The sequence below is a fragment of the Schistocerca nitens genome, chromosome 3 (genome assembly GCF_023898315.1).
Source record: "Schistocerca nitens isolate TAMUIC-IGC-003100 chromosome 3, iqSchNite1.1, whole genome shotgun sequence".
Classification (NCBI taxonomy): domain Eukaryota; kingdom Metazoa; phylum Arthropoda; class Insecta; order Orthoptera; family Acrididae; genus Schistocerca; species Schistocerca nitens.
In genome coordinates, this window is record NC_064616.1 from 736,724,742 (window position 1) to 736,744,486 (window position 19,745).

Consider the following 19,745-nt stretch of genomic DNA (forward strand, 5'->3'; position numbering starts at 1 on the left):
CGCTTACTACTACCTACAGTTGCATGTAGAGTTTTTTCTTGCATAAAAAGAAAAAAAACTCATTACCACAAGGAATATATAACTGCTCTCTTAAAGCAGTGAACGTAAGCTGACTGAATTGGGTCCATGACGCAAATTCTGATAGAGGAGTAACCGAAATACTGCATATATGAAATTACGCTGGTGGGAGCACGCACGCGCTGGTTATTGATTTCAGATCTGTTGCCCATTATAGTAGCGTATGAAACAAGGGGTTTCGACATGTGATACGCTAACTGAATCATGCCCGCTTTCATTTGGGATGCTAGCGCTCTGTGCTCTGGAAAATCGGAGTATATTAACAACGTACCGTGTTGTGGCAGTTCATCGGCAGTTTTAACAACTGAGGTGAATTATATTTGAAAGGGGCAAGGAAATTTGAGTTACTGTAAACGGACGAGATAATAAAACAAAGTGCTCATCTAAATCGAAATTCACTGGTCTTCGTTCAAAAGCTTGATTGTGTTACGATTCACAAAGCAGACGCGAGACAGACAGGGGGATATTACAACACGGAAACGTAGATCAATCAAAACATGGTTTCCTGAAATCATCGCTGGTGACTATGCAGGGTGAATCACCTAAAAACTGTACCGCGAATATTGCGGAAATGGAAAGTGCTGTTGATGTGCGGTTTTCACACAATGGATTGGTAGTCAGGAGCTCGTATTGCTTGCCAATCAACAGACTATAATAATACTTAGAAAGTGTATTTTTTTGCAGACATACATTTTTTTTAAATGAAACAATGCTTATTGATATTAACGAACTAAAAGTGCGTTAAATTAGAACGTCGGTGGTGTTTGTTGCAGGATTCTAGTGCGAGTCGTTCACGAGATATCGTATTTTGAAAAGTTGCCACACCGTCAATTTCATAGAACCTATGGTAGCACGCACTAAAGAACAGCACAAGCGCATACACTGGTTATGTAGATTTTGAAAAGTAAAGAGACAGCTGATTATCACAGGTTGTGCTCAAAATGACCACCGACAGCAGGAATACTCGCTTCCAGTCTGTTATGGAACGACTGCTGCACACGTGCTAGCATTTCAGCAGAAATGTAGACAGCGTCTTTCAGCTTTCCCCACAGAAAAAAGTTTAGAGGCATCAAACCCGAAGAACGGGCCGGCCAAGCTACAGGTCCTCTGCGTCCAGTCCAACGATTTGAAAGCGATTCGTGAAGACACGCTGTAGTACTTCGTACACTATGGGCTGAACAGCCGTCATGTTGGTACCATATGTTGCTCCTTAGTTTGCAGAGGAACTTCTTCTAGCATCCGTGGAACATGGTCTGTTATGAGGCTGCAACACTTGTGCGCGTTCCGTCTATGAAAACTGGCCTACGAGGTGATGGCTGACTATCCCTCACTACACGTTTACACTCCATGGACGCTGACGTTCTACCTGACGAAGCCTACGGGGATTGACAATAGACCAACAATACATGTTTCGGCTATTTACCTAGCTAGCCGTGATGGCTAAATGTGGCTTCATCACTAAACAAGATACATGATATATCTTGAGTGACCATGTCTTAATGCCCATGTACAGAAGTTAACACGATTCTCGTAATCGTTTCCTTGCAGTTCTTGATGGAGAGAGATGTGATAGGGGTGGAACCTATGTCGATGGAGAATGCGTCGTACACTTGCCTGACTCATGCCACTTCCTCGTGCGATAGCTCGGGAGCTAACGTACGGATCAAATGCGACAGCAGCAAGAACATTAATTTCCCCCTGTTTTGTCGTTAGTTGTTTCCTTATGTTATGTTGTCTACGTATTACACTACCACTCTCACGTAACTGGTTGAAGAGGTTGATAAATAATTGCCTAAATTGTGTACGTCTGTTGGGATATCTTGCCGCATACACCATACAAGGACGAACTGCATTCTTCCTACACTCACGATACACCATACCACGCCGGCTTTTTTCTGCATTGGTAAATCCCATTGTTCACTCACGACTTACTGCTCGGACGGTCACACACTAACTGATTGCCAACTCGCAGTGCGCTTAAGTAACACACAAAAAAAAAACCACTCCGTCTTCAAGCCACGAATGACCTACCGGGACCATCCGACCGCCGTGTCATCCTCGGTGGAGGATGCGTATAGGAGGGGCGTGGGGTCAGCACACCGCTCTCCCGGTCGTAAGATGGTATTCTTGACCGAAGCCGCTACTATTCGGTCGAGTAGCTCCTCAATTCGCATTACGAGGCTGAATGCACCCCGAAAAATGGGAACAGCGCATGGCGGCCTGGATGGTCACCCATCCAAGTGCCGACCACGCCCGACAGTGCTTAACTGCGGTGATCTCACAGCAACCGGTGTATCCATTGCGGCAAGGCCGTTGCCGAGCACGTAACACATAAGCACAATGTAACCAGACACAAGCTGTAAGCTTACACATTTCTCGTAGCGTTGTACCTGTGCTTTCCGCCAATTCTCTACGCTGGTCTTCAACTCGTAGTCTGTGCCAAAATGTTATTTTCATAGGAGTGATTCATGTGAGCATAGATGAAAGTCAGAGGGAGCCACGTTCGGGCTGTATTTTGGATGATCAAACACTTCCCTTTGAAAACACCGCAGGAGCGTCTCCACTGCCCCTGCAGTGTGCGGCCAAGAATTGTCACGAAGAAAGAAATAACATACAGTTATGTGCTGTTGCGTGAAATGAGGCGAAGTCTCACGCAGGCACCTTTATTTGGGCGGTAGATACTGTTTTCTAGGCGTCTTTACGTGATCACTGTGGACTCAGAACTACGAAGAGCGACGTGACGCGATCGACGAGCGTACGAGAGACGCTGCAAAGCTTCATCGGATCTTCGCTGTGGTTTCCACTTCGCGATCGTTCGGTTCAAATGGCTCTGAGCCCTATGGGACTTAACTTCTGAGGTCATCAGTCCCCTAGAACTTAGAACTACTTAAACCTAACTAACCTAAGGACATCACACACATCCATGCCCGAGACAGGATTCGAACCTGCGACCGTAGCGGTCGCGCAGTTCCAGACTGTAGCGCCTAGAACCGCTTGGCCACTCCGGCCGGCCGCGATCGTTCGGAATCTACTTTCTCGGCACCCCTCGTGTATATTGGTAAAGAAAGAATTATTTTCTCATACAAAAGATCCAGTTCCCAAACGTATTGATACGGAAACACCGTGATCTATATTAGTCTTGCTCAGGAAAATTTTATTACACCTAGTTATGACATGTTACTTATTACACACTGTTGCCCAGATACCGCTCCGAAGAGTCACGTAGCTCCGGAGACGTAGAAATCAGAAACAGACAAGCGTTAGTCCCATCTAACTCGATTAAAGCTCTACAGGTAAATCTGAGCGAACGTAAGTAACCAGCTATTTGATGCGGTTCTGTGGACGATAAAATAACGTTATCACACTGGGAGATTTTTGGAACAATTAATACCGTCGGATAGCGAGTGCCGTGACAGGAGACATCCAGAAATCGTGTTATAGGGTCAAAAACTACCCAGAGTGAAACGCAGAGCACGAAAATGCAGTCAACGGCTGCGTCACTCGATCAGCCACGTGCTTCCAAGGCGGATCGGCTTGTGCCACTGCTCGTGTACGTGATTCGGCACCCTCGTGCGACATGCGGAGGCGTATCGATGGAGATGACGGTATTTAAAGCGGCCGGGGCGGCGGTGGTGAGCGGGGGTGGTGGTCCAGCGGCAGCGGCAGCGGCAGCGGAGTGGGGGTGGGCGGGGCGAGTCCGCGGCGCCTATAAGAGGCGCGCGGCGCCGCCGACGCTCACACCGACGCCGACGCCGACGCCGACGCCAACTCCATCCCTCTCGCTGCTTCTCTACACGCAGGTGAGCAGCCTCTGGCCCGCCGGCCTGCCGCTCCTCCCTTGCCGCTAGGCACCTGGACCTCCCGACACAGTTTCCTTACTCACCCTAAGACGATTACAATTACTGGTATACTGTTCAGTCCTTTCCTTTTTATTTGAAACACCACTACGTGTTTCAATGGTAATGTCAATAGCTTCAGGTGGAATGCTGAATTTATTTGTAAGGTACTTGTGTGTTGGCTATTTGGCAGACAGCGCTGTGGCAGGTATATTACGTGTCTTGCATGAATATCTGGACGAATACGATTGTTGTAAGCTGTCATAGCGAACTGTACATGTTTGACACCACATACTTTCCAGTGATTCAACATTTATGTGTATATACTGTAACACTGGAAAGTCTGTAGTGACAAACACGTGGAGTTCGCTATGGCAGCATACATATTCGCCCAGATACTCGTGCAAGACGACACATAAGCTCCCCGTCACAGCGCTGTGCCAGACAGACGACACATCTGTATGTCACAAAAAATTCAAACATATAAAAATACCGCAATCCACCTGAAAATGACAGCATAACCATCGAAAAGCGCAGTGGTGTTTAAAGTAAAAATAAAAGTCACTCCATCAATGTACCAATAATTTCACTTTCACCCTTGACAAACAGTCCATCATGGACTTAGATACATTCTCGTGGAAATTTAAAAATATTACGACTAATATTTCTGACAACTGACATATAACATTTTTCCAAAGAAATTCTGAAAAAATTTTAATCGTGGCAGTATTCCCGTGTTTTTAACTTTTTTCTGCCTCTCAGTTACGTTAGTATGATCTAGAACACAGTAACTTCGATTTAATTTGCCCGTTACAAAACATGAATAAAAGAGATACTTTCTGTCACGTCCTTTTCAAATATTCTGTTTTGGAGAACCTTCAGCGCTCATGTATATTTAACAAATCCATTTTTCGGCTTTATACACAACAGATATTCCATTCTGACGTGTCGAATTCTGGTTCTTGTACATATTTTTAAGGTCTTAATTGTCGGAAGTGTTCTTCTCATTTCATTTCGACCTTAAGAATTTTTTTTTTTCGCAGTGCGAAGATATCCACCGGCCCGAGGCTCTTTCCTAGGCAACACGGCTGCATCTAGCAATCCAGACCATTCGACACAAAATTTCAATACATACACTTTGATAACATATGTCGAAAACTTAAAATACTACGACTAATATTTACGATACTTTTCTGACAAGTAACACATCACCAATCGTGGCAGTATTCATGATTTTTAAAATTTCGTTTTCTGCCTTTCATTTAGAACTCTTCTTACTTTAGTATGTCGTAAAGCACAGTTAGCGTACGAGCTAGAAAAATTAATGAAAGAGATATCTGGCATGTCCTTGTCAAATATTCTGTTTTGGGGAACCCTTTGCGCTTCTTAACTGTGTAACGGTTTTATTTTTCTGTTCCATATACAACAGAATTTCGCTTGTTGAACTGTCGAATTCTCCATCTTGCACATATTTTTGTAGTATAAATTGTTGGAAACATTTATTTCATTTTGGTTTGATCTTGAGAATTTGTTCATTGTAGTGAGAATATCCCTCTGTCTTGTTAAGGAATTTTTTATTAAATGTTCACGATTTTTAAATGTATGTAGAATATACCTCAAATGTTAGATAATTTCTGAACGTATTAAGAAGTTTTGAATAGAATATTGCAAAAATAGATAGTGTTTAAAATGTTCATTTTACTTTCAAATTGTACATTTCAGTTCGCTCTTTGGATAATTTTCATGTCAAGTACTTACTAGGCGCTCTCCGCATGCTATATTGTATTCAGCAGCTTCCCGCGAGGTACGTCTGTGCCTCTTATAGCCGGCGCTGTACAAGGGCGAGGCGACAAGCCCCTGTAGCCACCACAGCGTATCGACGCCGCCATAAGACAACACGTAGCACCACAGGGACGTAGGACAGACAGATTAAAATCCCTCCCGTAAACACACCAGAACTCTAGCCAGCGACCATTCAGCTAAAAGAAACCCAGAGAACCTAGTCAGCCTGCCAGAACTTCTTTAAATTTTTTCGAAAGTTAAGATCGCAGAAACTCAGAAACACGCGTGCCATCTAAGACTGTAACGTAACATTTCACCAAAAATTCACCCGTTGAATATAATGTAAAATGTTCCTTCCACGATTTTCCGTTAAATAATTTCGCAATAAAGTAACGTAAAATCAGTTTCAAAAAGTCTGTATGATGTTCGCCAGTAGCATTATGTTTCATTTCTGAAGTATCGGCAGGCTTCACTAGCAGTCTGGACTATAAGTACTGGTACAAATGATTCAAATGGCTCTGAGCACTATGGGATTTAACTTCTAAGGTCATCAGTCCCCTAGAACTTAGAACTACTTAAACCCAACTAACCTAAGGACATCACACACATCCATGCCCGAGGCAGGATTCGAACCTGCGACCGTAGCAGTCACGCGGTTCCGGACTGACGCGCCTAGAACCGCACGACCACCGCGGCCGGCCTATAAGTACTAAATCCGTATTTGAACTAGGATAAATTCTTATTTGGTACTTCCTGAATAGGTAAGTTCAAATGCGGTGGAACAAGAACACTTTATTTTTATTCCTCCTCCAATAGGTCTGACACGCAACATATCTGTAGATGACATCTTTAAGTTGTTGTTCCACCTCAATCGTATGCTGCTATAAAAGGTATGTTTGAAGTTCCTTAACAAATTATTCATTTGATTATTTTTAACGTTTCTTCACATCAGGGGGTAGGGATCTGCAAACAACTGTCAGCCTTCAACGCTGGTGGTTGACGGAAATCGATATCGCGATTTGTGGGTCCATACAGTTGCACGGACGCAGTGACAGCGTTCTACGCTACTTCTCCTAATATCAATAGGTAACAACAATATTTTACAAAATTATGTCATTCGTGTTAACCGAACATTATAAAATGAATTAAACTCAGGCGTACTTCGATATGCATTGAACAATGAAACCTAACACTCGTCAATAACATTTATTGTAACAACTCGATTTCTTTTCAATGGGAAATTTGGATTCCACTGTCCAAATAGTCAGACTTCGATCAACCTACCGCCTAGGAGTCCGCAAAAATCTTTGAAAAAGAGTCCGACAATCTTGTCGGCTTTCTACCACTGTCTGTCATATGATATAGGCAAATGCGGGCACAGCTACCAAATGATACAGATAAATGCAATTTTCTAAATTAAAACAAACATACATCGATACTCAGAGTCTGTTCTAAACTGCTGGTGACTGGAACATCGGCAAGATGCTCAATCTCGTGCATCCATCGTACAGAAACAAATGCTCAAAAATGGCTCTGAGCACTATGGGACTTAACATCTGTGGTCATCAGTCCCCTAGAACTTAGAACTACTTAAACCTAACTAACCTAAGGACATCACACACATACATGCCCGAGGCAGGATTCGAACCTGCGAACGTAGCAGTCGCGCGGTTCCAGACTGAGCGCCTAGAACCGCTAGACCACCGCGGCCGGCACAAATGTTCAAATCCGATTGTAATTGTTCATAAGCAACTCCAGCTGAATCACGTTTAAAGCTTTTCAAACAGATTTGGCCAATGCGCCACATAATGCCCACGTCCTGTGTACAAGCACCTGAGCAACCCCTACCTCTCTCCCCGGAAACAATGGTCGTTCTAACTTGCTAACCACATTCCAAGGAAGCACCTAAAACGAGGCTTTGAGGCTTTAATGTCACAACACCCATGCTCGTGTAATACCGCAGCCTGCTAGGAGATGGCATTTGAGAAGGGAAAATATAGTCCTCTACCTCTCATCCCATATGTTGCCAACAGGCATTTCCTGAGGCGTCAGAATTACAACTCTCAGTATGTCACTACATTTCGATATGTTTTACTTCTCACTATGAGATATCTGAAAGAACAGAATGGCGAAGCAGTGACTAAGATACTGGATTAATACTCGGGAACAGAAAGGTTCTGACCCAGTTCTAGCGCAACATACGTTTGCGTTTTCATGCTTTCTCCGTCGATGCGACAATCAGTTCTAACATTCCGACCTTATAAACACCAGGCAGAATTCACTCACAAGCAAGAAATTATCCTTCTGTAACAATAATTGCCTTAACATACATATTTCTGCATGAGCATGTATTGAAAGTGGTTGATAATTTGACGTATACATAGAAAACATTATTCGCACTGGTAACTGCAACAAAATCGTTTTGCACTTTTATAAGAAATATCCTACAGCAAACAAAACTGTAGAGTACCGATGGATCAAAATGAAGTTAAATAAAATGTGATAGTCACATTATTATAGGCGCGGTGTGTTATTTGCCACCAGCAACATGTTTCAGTCGGCGAAGTAATTGACTCTATACTGGTTGCTAGAAGGTTCGTAGTTGGTATCTGCCGTATCCGTCATGGTTGAGGTGCTTCATGATTTTCCTGGATCAGTCGAGATAAAATTATGCTCACATTCTGTGCAAGGATACCAGATTCGAGACTTCTCTGAAGACTCTGCTAAATTAGAAAAGGTATTCTCAGATGTCGAAGACAATCGAGGCGATTTCCAAGTCGGAGTATTATAGCACTGAAGTACAGTGTGTTCTGTTATCATTTTTATCGGAAGCAATGTTTCTTCTTGTTGTAGATTTCACTCATTGTCTTTCTCTATCATATCTCGTTTCTTGCACAACAGTAAATACAATCAATACGTCGATGGAACGAGTTCGAACGAAACACATTCTAGACCCGCTCTGTAACTAAAAGCTGAGTTCTTTTGGCACTGCAACATTCCGAACCACGAAAGATCCCCGTCATCAGCTGGTTTAACGCACGTGTTGCCGGGGTGTCAATAAGCATGACCTCCCATTGACTTCGTCAAAAACTTTCATTCTGTTACTTTCATGGTTATGTCAAAATGACGAGCTACCGTTTTCAACTTGTGATGGAACATTCTAAATGTCTCCGACTCTTTTAGTACAAGATGAATTTTGGGAAATTGTCGCCTTTCTTAGCTGTCTTGCATACAATTGAGAGTCGGTTTATAATGGCAGACAGTATTTTCAGTTTATAACAATTTAGTTTTCTGCCCTTGAAAAAGCTGGAATGTGTCTAGAGCAAGAACTAGTGGCTGAAGATTAAATATAAAATTTTAGGGTCACTTTTCACTTGGGAATGTTAGGATACTGAGCAGCTGTCCACGTACCGCTTATTCAGGTATGGCGAAGATAAGGTTTAATTAATTACAGAACAAATAGAGGTGAATAAGCAATAGTTTTCCCCTGTAGTCCTTCCGTGAATGGAAAGTAAAACAAGTGACTTTGACAGCAGGGACAATGTCCTCTGGAATGTATTACGCACTGGTAAGGGACTGATACTTGTATATTTGCAACTTGTAACGAAACGTAACAACAGTAGGGCAAACTGCTGCGACCTACCAGATGAGGTAGTGTGGAACATCTGTAAACTGAAGCCTGCAGGAGTTTGGATGATCTGACAAAGGGTTCATGGACAGCTCTCTCCAACTGATGTCATTTCTTGAAGGGTGCAATCGACAGATAAGACACCTGCCTCGTAGATGAGGCTCTAAAACAGAACACTTCAATATTGAATCCGTTACAGTTGTCGCCAAATATTTGCAGCCAACATCAATTACTGGAACCGTAACTGAGAGGGCGCGTCGTAGGGTTCTCGTTCATTCTGATTTACTCTAAATGTTACGCAAATACGTAAGTTGCTGCTACCAGATACTATGTTAGTCCTTTCACAAAGCAAACTTCTGATTTCAAAGACATCGATTTCTACAGCATATTTTAAGTCTTGTCGTCTGTCATAAAGTACGCTTGAGAAATAGCATTAGTTGCGGGTCAAGGAAATTATCTTTAAAACGTATTCCAAGCAGAAATGCGTTGAATTTCTTCCTTGAAGAAGAGAAAATTCTACTCAAGCAATTTTCTCTTCTTCAAGGAAGAAGTAAAACCGCTTGTAATCCACGGAATCTCTCTGGGAATATATATATATATATTCCCAGAGAGATTCCGTGGATTACAAGCGGTTTTACTAGGTTTTTGTAATCTACCACTCATTTCTTCATCGTCGATTGTTAGAGTAAATATATACATCTGTGCTATTGTTTGATATACACACTATCTGACTAAAAGACCCCCACGTGCGAAAGAAGGTGCAGCAAGGTAGGAAGGAAAATTAAAATTTAACGTCCCGTCGACCATGAGGGCGTTAGAGATGGAGCTCAAACTCGTATAGGAGGAGAATGGGGAAGGAAATTAGCTTCGCACTTTTCAAAGCAGTCATTCATGAATTTGCGTTTTGCGCCGGCCGCGGTGGCCGTGCGGTTCTAGGCGCTTCAGTCCGGAACCGCGTGACTGCTACGGTCGCAGGTTCGAATCCTGCCTCGGGCATGGATGTGTGTGATGTCCTTAGGTTAGTTAGGTTTAAGTAGTTCTAAGTTATAGGGGACTGCTGACCTCAGATGTTAAGTCCCATAGTGCTCAGAGCCATTTGAACCATTTTTTTTTTTTTGCGTTTTGCGGTTTCTGGAAATGGTAGAAAAACTGAATCTGGATATCTGGGTGAGGATTTTAACTCTGTTATAGACACGTACGAGTCCAGTCTCATAAACCGTCACCACAAGGGCTGAGTTTGCTAACGTTGACGTGGCGTTCAACGCGTTTTGTGACGTTACTTGCCGGCCGCGGTGGTCTCGCGGTTCTAGGCGCGCAGTCCGGAACCGTGCGACTGCTACGGTCGCAGGTTCGAATCCTGCCTCGGGCATGGATGTTTGTGATGTCCTTAGGTTAGTTAGGTTTAAGTAGTTCTAAGTTCTAGGGGACTAATGACCACAGCAGTTGAGTCCCATAGTGCTCAGAGCCATTTGAACCATTTTTTGTGACGTTACTTCCTGCTATTTCACGTTGAGGTGCCATTTCGCCATGTGAAACACAAAATAAGTTCTGTTATATTTGGGTAACGTGTCACGCAAAGTAGAACCAACAGGAAGCAAGAACGCTAATATGTCACGAACAGAAAGCATGATGCCCGCAGAAAGCAAGACATCATATTGTATTTGTCATCTTCAGTAGAAGCCTATATTCGATTCCTTGTATGTTATACCCTACGAATATATGCTGTTCTAAGCACCAACACATTGAATATCTCGGGAACGAATCATTATTGGTACGATTTGTTGTAATAAAATGACTGGGAACGTCATATTGATGTTAAAGAATTTTCATATTTAGTTGGTTATTTTCGTATTGTAACTCGCGTGTTCAAAAAATAATCCGTTTTAAGGCTAGGGCACATTGAAGAGTCACGAAAAACGTGTCGTTCTTGTTAGGATTTGTTATAATTAAATGTCAGATAATAATATTTTGGCGAATAAAGTCTCTAGAACAATGTTATAAAGTAGAAAATTCCAAAAAACTACAGCATAGCGTCGTGAGTAGAAGTGTCATGTACAGAATACACTGTACGTCTGTAGGGGGATCAACGCCAGTTATATCTAATTTTTTTTTCATTTTCGCGTTTTCTAAGAGGTGGGACTTTTTTTACAAAATTAATAGAAATAATTTCTGTAATACTTGATGTCTGTAAATACAGTATTAGTGCTCTCTGTCAGGAGTGAGATTGTTCGATTTCGTTAACTTTTACAAGGTGATGTCTTTATTGACTGAACATGTAGCTTTACATTTTGTCTTATTACATGTTCACAGATATTGCAGTTATTAATTATATATAACATAGACAGCACAACATGACTAACATATGAACAAGGGAGAAAATGTACGATTCAATGGAACTAATGTAGGAATTTTATGCTTGTCATTTTCATGGACAAATTGTATTTTGTGCGAGCCAAATAAAGCCAGAATCTGCCACTGGAGAGCGCTAAGAGCGCAAAATCACTTTAACCAGATCGCCCCACGTGCCGACGGCGCTTTGTCTCGTGAGGCTGGATCACTCGTCTGTGGGCACATCAACGTTAACTGCCACGTCCTCTCTGTCGATGGCTTTGATCACTGAGTCACCATCAGCCTCCATGCAGTCAAAATTTCCTCACAGGTCCATTTCATCGAGAAGACTGTTGTTGGACCATTCATTAAATTTATACCATTCACCTCTATCACAAGCTAATTCCCCATTCGTTCGATATCAGTTCTGCACGAAATAGAAACCAATTTATCATATACAGGGGCTCTCTGTGTTGGTGGTTGTGGTCCAACATGAAGAATGTGTTGCAAGCTAAATTATTAAATATTCAATTAGGTTTAAACTTCTGAGCAGACCACAACGCTTTAGGTACGTAACTGATTATCCCATACTGTGAAATACGAATGAATGATCTTTCATTTTTATGCCTTACTACCAATTTTCAAACAGGTCACCAGCTTTACACATCACATACGTCGTCACACTAACCGCATAACGTCGTTACTTACGCGTTGTACAGCAGCAAGATACTGGAGATCTTTCCAAGAAGTACAGGTCAACGAGGCGCTTGCCTAACATGTAAAATGCATTGAAGGCACCTTGCAGGCGATGGTACCGTTCACCAGGTAGTCACCAAGCTCGTTGACTTCCACAAGGACTCCATACAGTCTGCTATCATTCTTCATTAAAAGAAACTTCTTTGCACTGTTGTATGGGTCCTCCGTGACGTTCCACGCACCATCTACATCTACATTTGCAAAGATACTTCGCAAGCCACCGTACGGTTCGTGGCGGAGGGTACCCTGTACCACTATTTGTCATTTCCTTCATGTTACACTCGCAAATAGAGCGAGGGAAAAACGACTATTTATATGCCTCCGTTTGTTGTTGTTGTGGTCTTCAGTCCTGAGACTGGTTTGATGCAGCTCTCCATCCTACTCTATCCTGTGCAAGCTTCTTCATCTCCCAGTACCTACTGCAACCTACATCCTTCTGAATCTGCTTAGTGTATTCATCTCTTGGTCTCCCTCTACGATTTTTACCCTCCACGCTGCCCTCCAATGCTAAATTTGTGATCCCTTGATGCCTCAAAACATGTCCTACCAACCGATCCCTTCTTCTAGTCAAGTTGTGCCACAAACTTCTCTTCTCCCCAATCCTATTCAATACCTCCTCATTAGTTACGTGATCTACCCACCTTATCTTCAGCATTCTTCTGTAGCACCACATTTCGAAAGCTTCTATTCTCTTCTTGTCCAAACTGGTTATCGTCCATGTTTCACTTCCATACATGGCTACACTCCATACAAATACTTTCAGAAATGACTTCCTGACACTTAAATCTATACTCGATGTTAACAAATTTCTCTTCTTCAGAAACGATTTCCTTGCCATTGCCAGTCTACATTTTATATCCTCTCTACTTCGACCATCATCAGTTATTTTACTCCCTAAATAGCAAAACTCCTTTACTACTTTAAGTGTCTCATTTCCTAATCTAATCCCCTCAGCATCACCCGATTTAATTTGACTACATTCCATTATCCTCGTTTTGCTTTTGTTGGTGTTCATCTTATATCCTCATTTCAAGACACTGTCCATTCCGTTCAACTGCTCTTCCAAGTCCTTTGCTGTCTCTGACAGAATTACAATGTCATCGGCGAACCTCAAAGTTTTTACTTCTTCTCCATGAATTTTAATACCTACTCCAAATTTTTCTTTTGTTTCCTTTACTGCTTGCTCAATATACAGATTGAATAACATCGGGGAGAGGCTACAACCCTGTCTCACTCCTTTCCCAACCACTGCTTCCCTTTCATGCCCCTCGACTCTTATAACTGCCATGCCTCCGTATTGAGCTCTAATTGCTCGTATCTTATCTTCGTGGTCCTTACGAGAAACGCAATACCTGGGATCTGACATTGTGATGTGTGGCTTGCCATGAGCTGCAACACACGGCCAAGAGCCATGATACCTGAAAGTAATTCTGTAGTTATTTTATGCATGTTGCAACACGGAATTAACGTTTGGTCTGAACTACGGTTTATGTTTGATGCTCCCTGAAGACAAAACTGTGTGGTCGACTAGAATTCCACCTCCACGTGGAATTCGAAACATTTCTATGCTGGAACCACGTTAGCTCAAGATAATGGCTTTAACCTTGTCTTGAAAGCACAGGAACTACTCCTATTTATCTTGGGGCACGTGACGTATTTGAGTCTGCAGTACTCAAGTCAAGCGACGACGGGATACTTCCGTTATGCAATGGGTTAATATCTACCTCCGTAATACTCAGTGCTAAGTCGTTGAATTACTAGTGATAGAACAAGTAATATCGTCAGTATTTGGCTGTAAATGTGGTTAGAACTAGTGCAACACAATACCAGAGCACCACACGATCAGCCAATATCTGCGTTCAGTCCCCAAACTACTCGCAGTTTCTCATGGTGAAGGCACCTGCGCCACCATTAATGGTGTTATAAAGCCTGCCAGTCCTCTTACCGCTGTTCTAGAACATTATACCATATACTGACACCAAGTTTCGCCCTTCATTCGTTTCATTCCTCACCTAACCATAAAAGCACAACACTAGAGTGCGCAAATACCCACATAGCACAGGTAAACAATGGACCCATTACACTGAGGAATAAACATTTACCCTACCCTCACATTTATCTACGTCCCACATACAGCAATGAGAATGAGTCACAACATCATGGTTAGTAATAAAGACCAAGCACACTCTGTACTAATTAAAAAAGTCTCGATAGTGAGGACACAGTTCTTAATATTACCAGAGGCAGTTCACCAGAAACGCAATAGTAAATATTTTGAAAAGATCCCATCTTAAGCAAAGCACAATTTATCGTTTTTCTGTATTTTTCATGAAGACGAAAAAAGCAATTGCGTTTTTCTCAAGGCAGAGTCTTTAAAACATATTTATTATTCAAGTAAACGTAGGCGCAGATACTGAGCTCTCCCACAGAAATATCACCACAAGATGAAGAAACGCAGCAGCTTTGGTCTTAGAACAAGGATAAGTCGTGACACTGTATTAAAGACTAGTAACCTCTGTTTTCTTTACGTAACTGACAGTCCATGAGTTAAAATTCATTAGTCATTTACACAATATTGCTTTAGGGTTCTAGCAAGGCCTCAGGTGCGTGCGACAAAATGTCATTCAGGATTGTTACATGTCATGGAACAAGGTATGGTAGCTTACTGTCCAAAGAATCCAATTGTTAAGTTAACTAACTTCCTGTGGCAGTAAGATTTTTTAAAAGAAAATAGATCGACTCCAGTGAAATAACAGAGTTGATTTTCACAATTCGTTATGATTCCGTTATATTAATTGAAAATAGGAATGTTTAGTCCTGCTGATAAATGTGATTTCCTCATTTGCACAAAGGATATTGGTGCAACCAACATATTTTGTAGGCACTCTCCTGCAAGTTTATTCAGCCATTTTGCCTTAATAAGCTCTCCGAGCGGTCGGCGAGGAATTTAGAGGAACAGTGACGTAGTCTGCACCGTATTCTGTAAAAATAATGCTCCAGATATCAGCAGCTTGTTGATACTGCAGGTTCCCCCCGCTGGTCGGACCCTAGCAGAGAGCGCTACAAGAAGGGAATTGACTCTCAAGATTTTGGGTGAATGTTAATGTTGCTAAAATCCTCTCACTGGTTGCACCAATTAGTTCAGAACACTACACAAGCCACAATCGTTTTTTCGTTGTTACATTGTATTTCCGCAGCTTTCGAGAAGATAGCATCTCGAGCTTTTTTGTCACATCTTGCTTCTTCAGTCAAACATGGCTCCTTATTTCGACTTCTCACCTTCACTGACACTCGACATTGATGCTAGCGGATGACGGCGACGTATTGAATTATCTCATAATATAACAAGATGCAACGTCTATTAATGCATCAGAAACTTTTCACTAATCACGATGGACTATAAACAGTAGTTGGTTTCGGGTAAAAAGTAGCTAATAATTCAAGTCACGGTAAAGACAGGAATGCGTTGTCGCAAAAATTATTTTCGATTACGATGGATGACCGTTACTCTCGCTTTGTTGCAATACTACCGCTGCAATCATTCCGCTGTTGCCATGAAACATCGAATAACAACAAATAAACATTCCTTTTGCTCGAAGTTTGTGTCCCGTATTTACGGAAAAATACGTCATATATATTTACCGTAAGGTATACTTCAAACGCATTTCAATCGATGTCCGTCGCTTACCGGGCGCACGCGATATCGGTTGTTTGCGTATAAAGTAATTTCCAGTCTCGTATGTGCAAATATCCGATTTCCTGATGCGCGAGACATCAGGTAAACTCGCTGAATATTGTCAACCTCGGATCAACGGACATTTGCTGCCCACATTCACGAACGATATTAGCTCATAAGGGCATTCAAACAATGGCACACCAACCCACCTTCATAAACAAAAGTGGTGAATTTAGGTAGCAGTTTAAAATGTTCCACTATTTGATTATGTTTGAGGAAACAGGCTAGAGTTGACAGAGCCTTTATTTTTCATTTGTTAACAGATGGGGTTCATTTAGACTCTGAATGTGAAAAGTAAAGTGTTGTCTGGCAAACGGGTGAAACACGAAGTTTCCTTCCATCATTTGAAAATTATATTTGTTTTTAGTTATTTCACTGTTTCTACTCGCTCTTTAAGGTAGTAAATAACTGATGTGCTGTAACGTCAAGCGCCGGCCGGAGTGGCCGAGCGGTTCTAGGCGCTACAGTCTGGAACCGTTCACACACATTTGAACATTTTGAACTAAACACTCATTGTTCATATAGGAAAGCTGCTCAATTAGTTATGAAGTGAAAAAACTCTTATCTAGTCTGGTCAATGACACCACATCCACCAAGCTTCCAAAAACTGTTTTCTAATAAGAATTTGATTACAAGTTGATGACTAAACTGAAACATACGTATTTAAAAATAATAGTTCTACCGATAGAAATTTCCTTCTAGAATGTTAAACTTTTGCCAGCCTCAAGAATAATTCATTGGTAGTTACTTTTCAAGGAAGAACATGGTACAAATCCTTCTCCACACTTTCTGGACTTTTTCCACAATTTCCCTAAATTAGTTAAGAGTATTGTGAATATGAATACTACACACGAAAGTTTAAGGACTGTCCGTGCTGGTTTCGTACTCTGTCCGTACAATGCCCGAGTGTTCTTCTCCAGTGGACTCACAGTCTATTGTACGTAACACTTGAATAGAGAACAAAATTCTGTCATAATTTGAGAATTTCGTCTGTCTATAATAAATCAGCCGACGGACTCCTCCATGTCGACAACCATTTGTAACGTAGAAAAGCACTGCGCGTACAGCAACGTCACATGCTGAATCCACATGTAGGTAGGGTCATCAGTTACAGAAAGGGCGTAGGTAGCGTTATCAGTTAGAGAAAGAGCGTGAGAGACAAAAATGATGTGTTCTCTGGAGCTCACCGACTAGGAGATGGTCAAGTGATGGTATAAATAACGAAACGTTGAGCCTATCGTCACTCTGATGATCAAATGACTGGGTCGAAGAGAGATTTTAGTTCAAAGTTATATGTCGTGTCACCATTTGATTGGCACGACAGATATACCATAACAATCATGTACGGGAAGTTTAAACCAGTTTAAACATCATCAAGTGAGCTAATCCTTCATTTCATAGCGATACGATAACATGATGTGATATCCATGTTCTTGAAGTGGTCAAGCCAAGAACATATTTTCATTTAGACAAAAAAAAAAAGGATCATTGATGCGTAAGATTCAAGCGTATAAACGTTATAGGCATCTATTTAAGTAGCTGGAAATACAATAAACAGAGAAATATAACAGTAGAAGGAAACGTTATCTACACTTTCCTATAAGAAAGCCAGCTTCTCCTGAGAAAGCGGTGAGCTCTTTGAATATATACCCATGGGAATAAAATGTCTAATAACAGCTACATGCTTAAATGCAGATCATCATGGTTTTTCATTGAAAACTCCTTTGCCAGTGGACTATGAATCATTCCTGTATCCGATAAACATGAACTGGAGAATCCGCGACATAACCAAATTTTGATGGTCAGACCGAGACCTTAACAACAGTCTCTTCCAATGTGAGCCCATTATCTCAACCACTATACTACCTCGCTCGAATATGCTGTTCAAAAGTATACACGTTTTCGCAAACTGCGTAGAGGATGAAGAGTGTATTCTAGCAGTCGCCTTTTCAGTAGATATACCTGCCAGAACCCATACAAAAAGTGCGGGATGTGAGTGATTTATGAAACTACCTCGCCGTGTTGGATTACAAGATGTGAGGTATTAATTTATCACTGATTGTTCTATGCAAAGGCAGATCTGAAATTTTTAAAAGAAACTGCATCAAAGTATTGATTTGGAATGACTCAAATCCCTATCGCACATGCGCTGCTTTTTTTCCTGTGCGTCAAAATTTCATCTAGTATAGTCACAGATATTCTTAGTATAACACAGGGCTTAATCTCACAGATTCTCTACTGCTGTCTCAATGGTTTGAATTTATTTTAGGGAAAGCTACTCGTTAGTTCTTGTGTTTCGCCTAGAAGGTGGCTCCCATAGGCGCCTGCAACTGTTTGGCGCTGGGGCCCGAAGACGTAGTGTTGGAAGTAATGAAGACGGCACTGTCTCTCATGGGACTCGCCATACCTGCTTAACTTCCGCAATTTTGCCGAGCGGATGTGTGCTCTCTGGACGTTCTACCCCTGCAGCTGCCGCCCTGTGGACAGAGTTTATCTCCAATCACGTGGACAATCTTTAGATCATGCACAATCCTCGCGACGAATCCAAACGAATCAGACACTATGAAAACAACAAGTTCACCTTCCTACTGAAACAGTAAAATGACAGAGATATATAGTTAAAATACCAATGAAAACTGAAGTAAGTTTTTAACTCAAATCAGGGCGTGTGCCAACAACACGCATTTGGTTCCGTTACTATAGATATATTTACGGCATGTCAATGGGATGGACTACGAAGTGCGAAAATTAAATGTTAAATCATATGAGTGATATCCCCCCCCCCCCCCCCCCATGAACCATGGACCTTGCCGTTGGTAGGGAGGCTTGCGTGCCTCAGCGATACAGATAGCCGTACCGTAGGTGCAACCACAACGGAGGGGTATCTGTTGAGAGGCCAGACAAACGTGTGGTTCCTGAAGAGGGGCAGCAGCCTTTTCAGTAGTTGCAAGGACAACAGTCTGGATGATTGACTGATCTGGCCTTGTAACAATAACCAAAACGGCCTTGCTGTGCCGGTACTGCGAACGGCTGAAAGCAAGGGGAAACTACAGCCGTAATTTTTCCCGAGGGCATGCAGCTTTACTGTATGATTAAATGATGATGGCGTCCTCTTGGGTAAAATATTCCGGAGGTAAAATAGTCCCCCATTCGGATCTCCGGGCGGGGACTACTCAAGAGGATGTCGTTATCAGGAGAAAGAAAACTGGCGTTCTACGGATCGGAGCGTGGAATGTCAGGTCCCTTAATCGGGCAGGTAGGTTAGAAAATTTAAAAAGGGAAATGGATAGGTTGAAGTTAGATATAGCGGGAATTAGTGAAGTTCGGTGGCAGGAGGAACAAGACTTCTGGTCAGGTGACTACAGGGTTATAAACACAAAATCAAATAGGGGTAATGCAGGAGTAGGTTTAATAATGAATAGGAAAATAGGAATGCGGGTAAGCTACTACAAACAGCATAGTGAACGCATTATTGTGGCCAAGATAGATACGAAGCCCACACCTACTACAGTATTACAAATTTATATGCCAACTAGCTCTGTAGATGACGAAGAAATTGAAGAAATGTATGATGAAATAAAAGAAATTATTCAGATTGTGA

The 19,745-nt window shown here is 42.0% G+C and overlaps 1 protein-coding gene across 1 annotated transcript in view; it reads left to right on the plus strand.

Moving 5' to 3' along the window:
* Positions 1 to 3,821: 3,821 nt before the first annotated feature.
* The window catches only part of LOC126249738 (dromyosuppressin), a 52,563-nt gene continuing 36,639 nt past the window's right edge, over positions 3,822 to 19,745 (plus strand). Inside the window, exon 1 of the mRNA XM_049951417.1 lies at positions 3,822 to 3,878. The gene's annotated coding sequence lies outside the window, so the exon portion shown is untranslated. The remainder of the gene's footprint in view (positions 3,879 to 19,745) is intronic.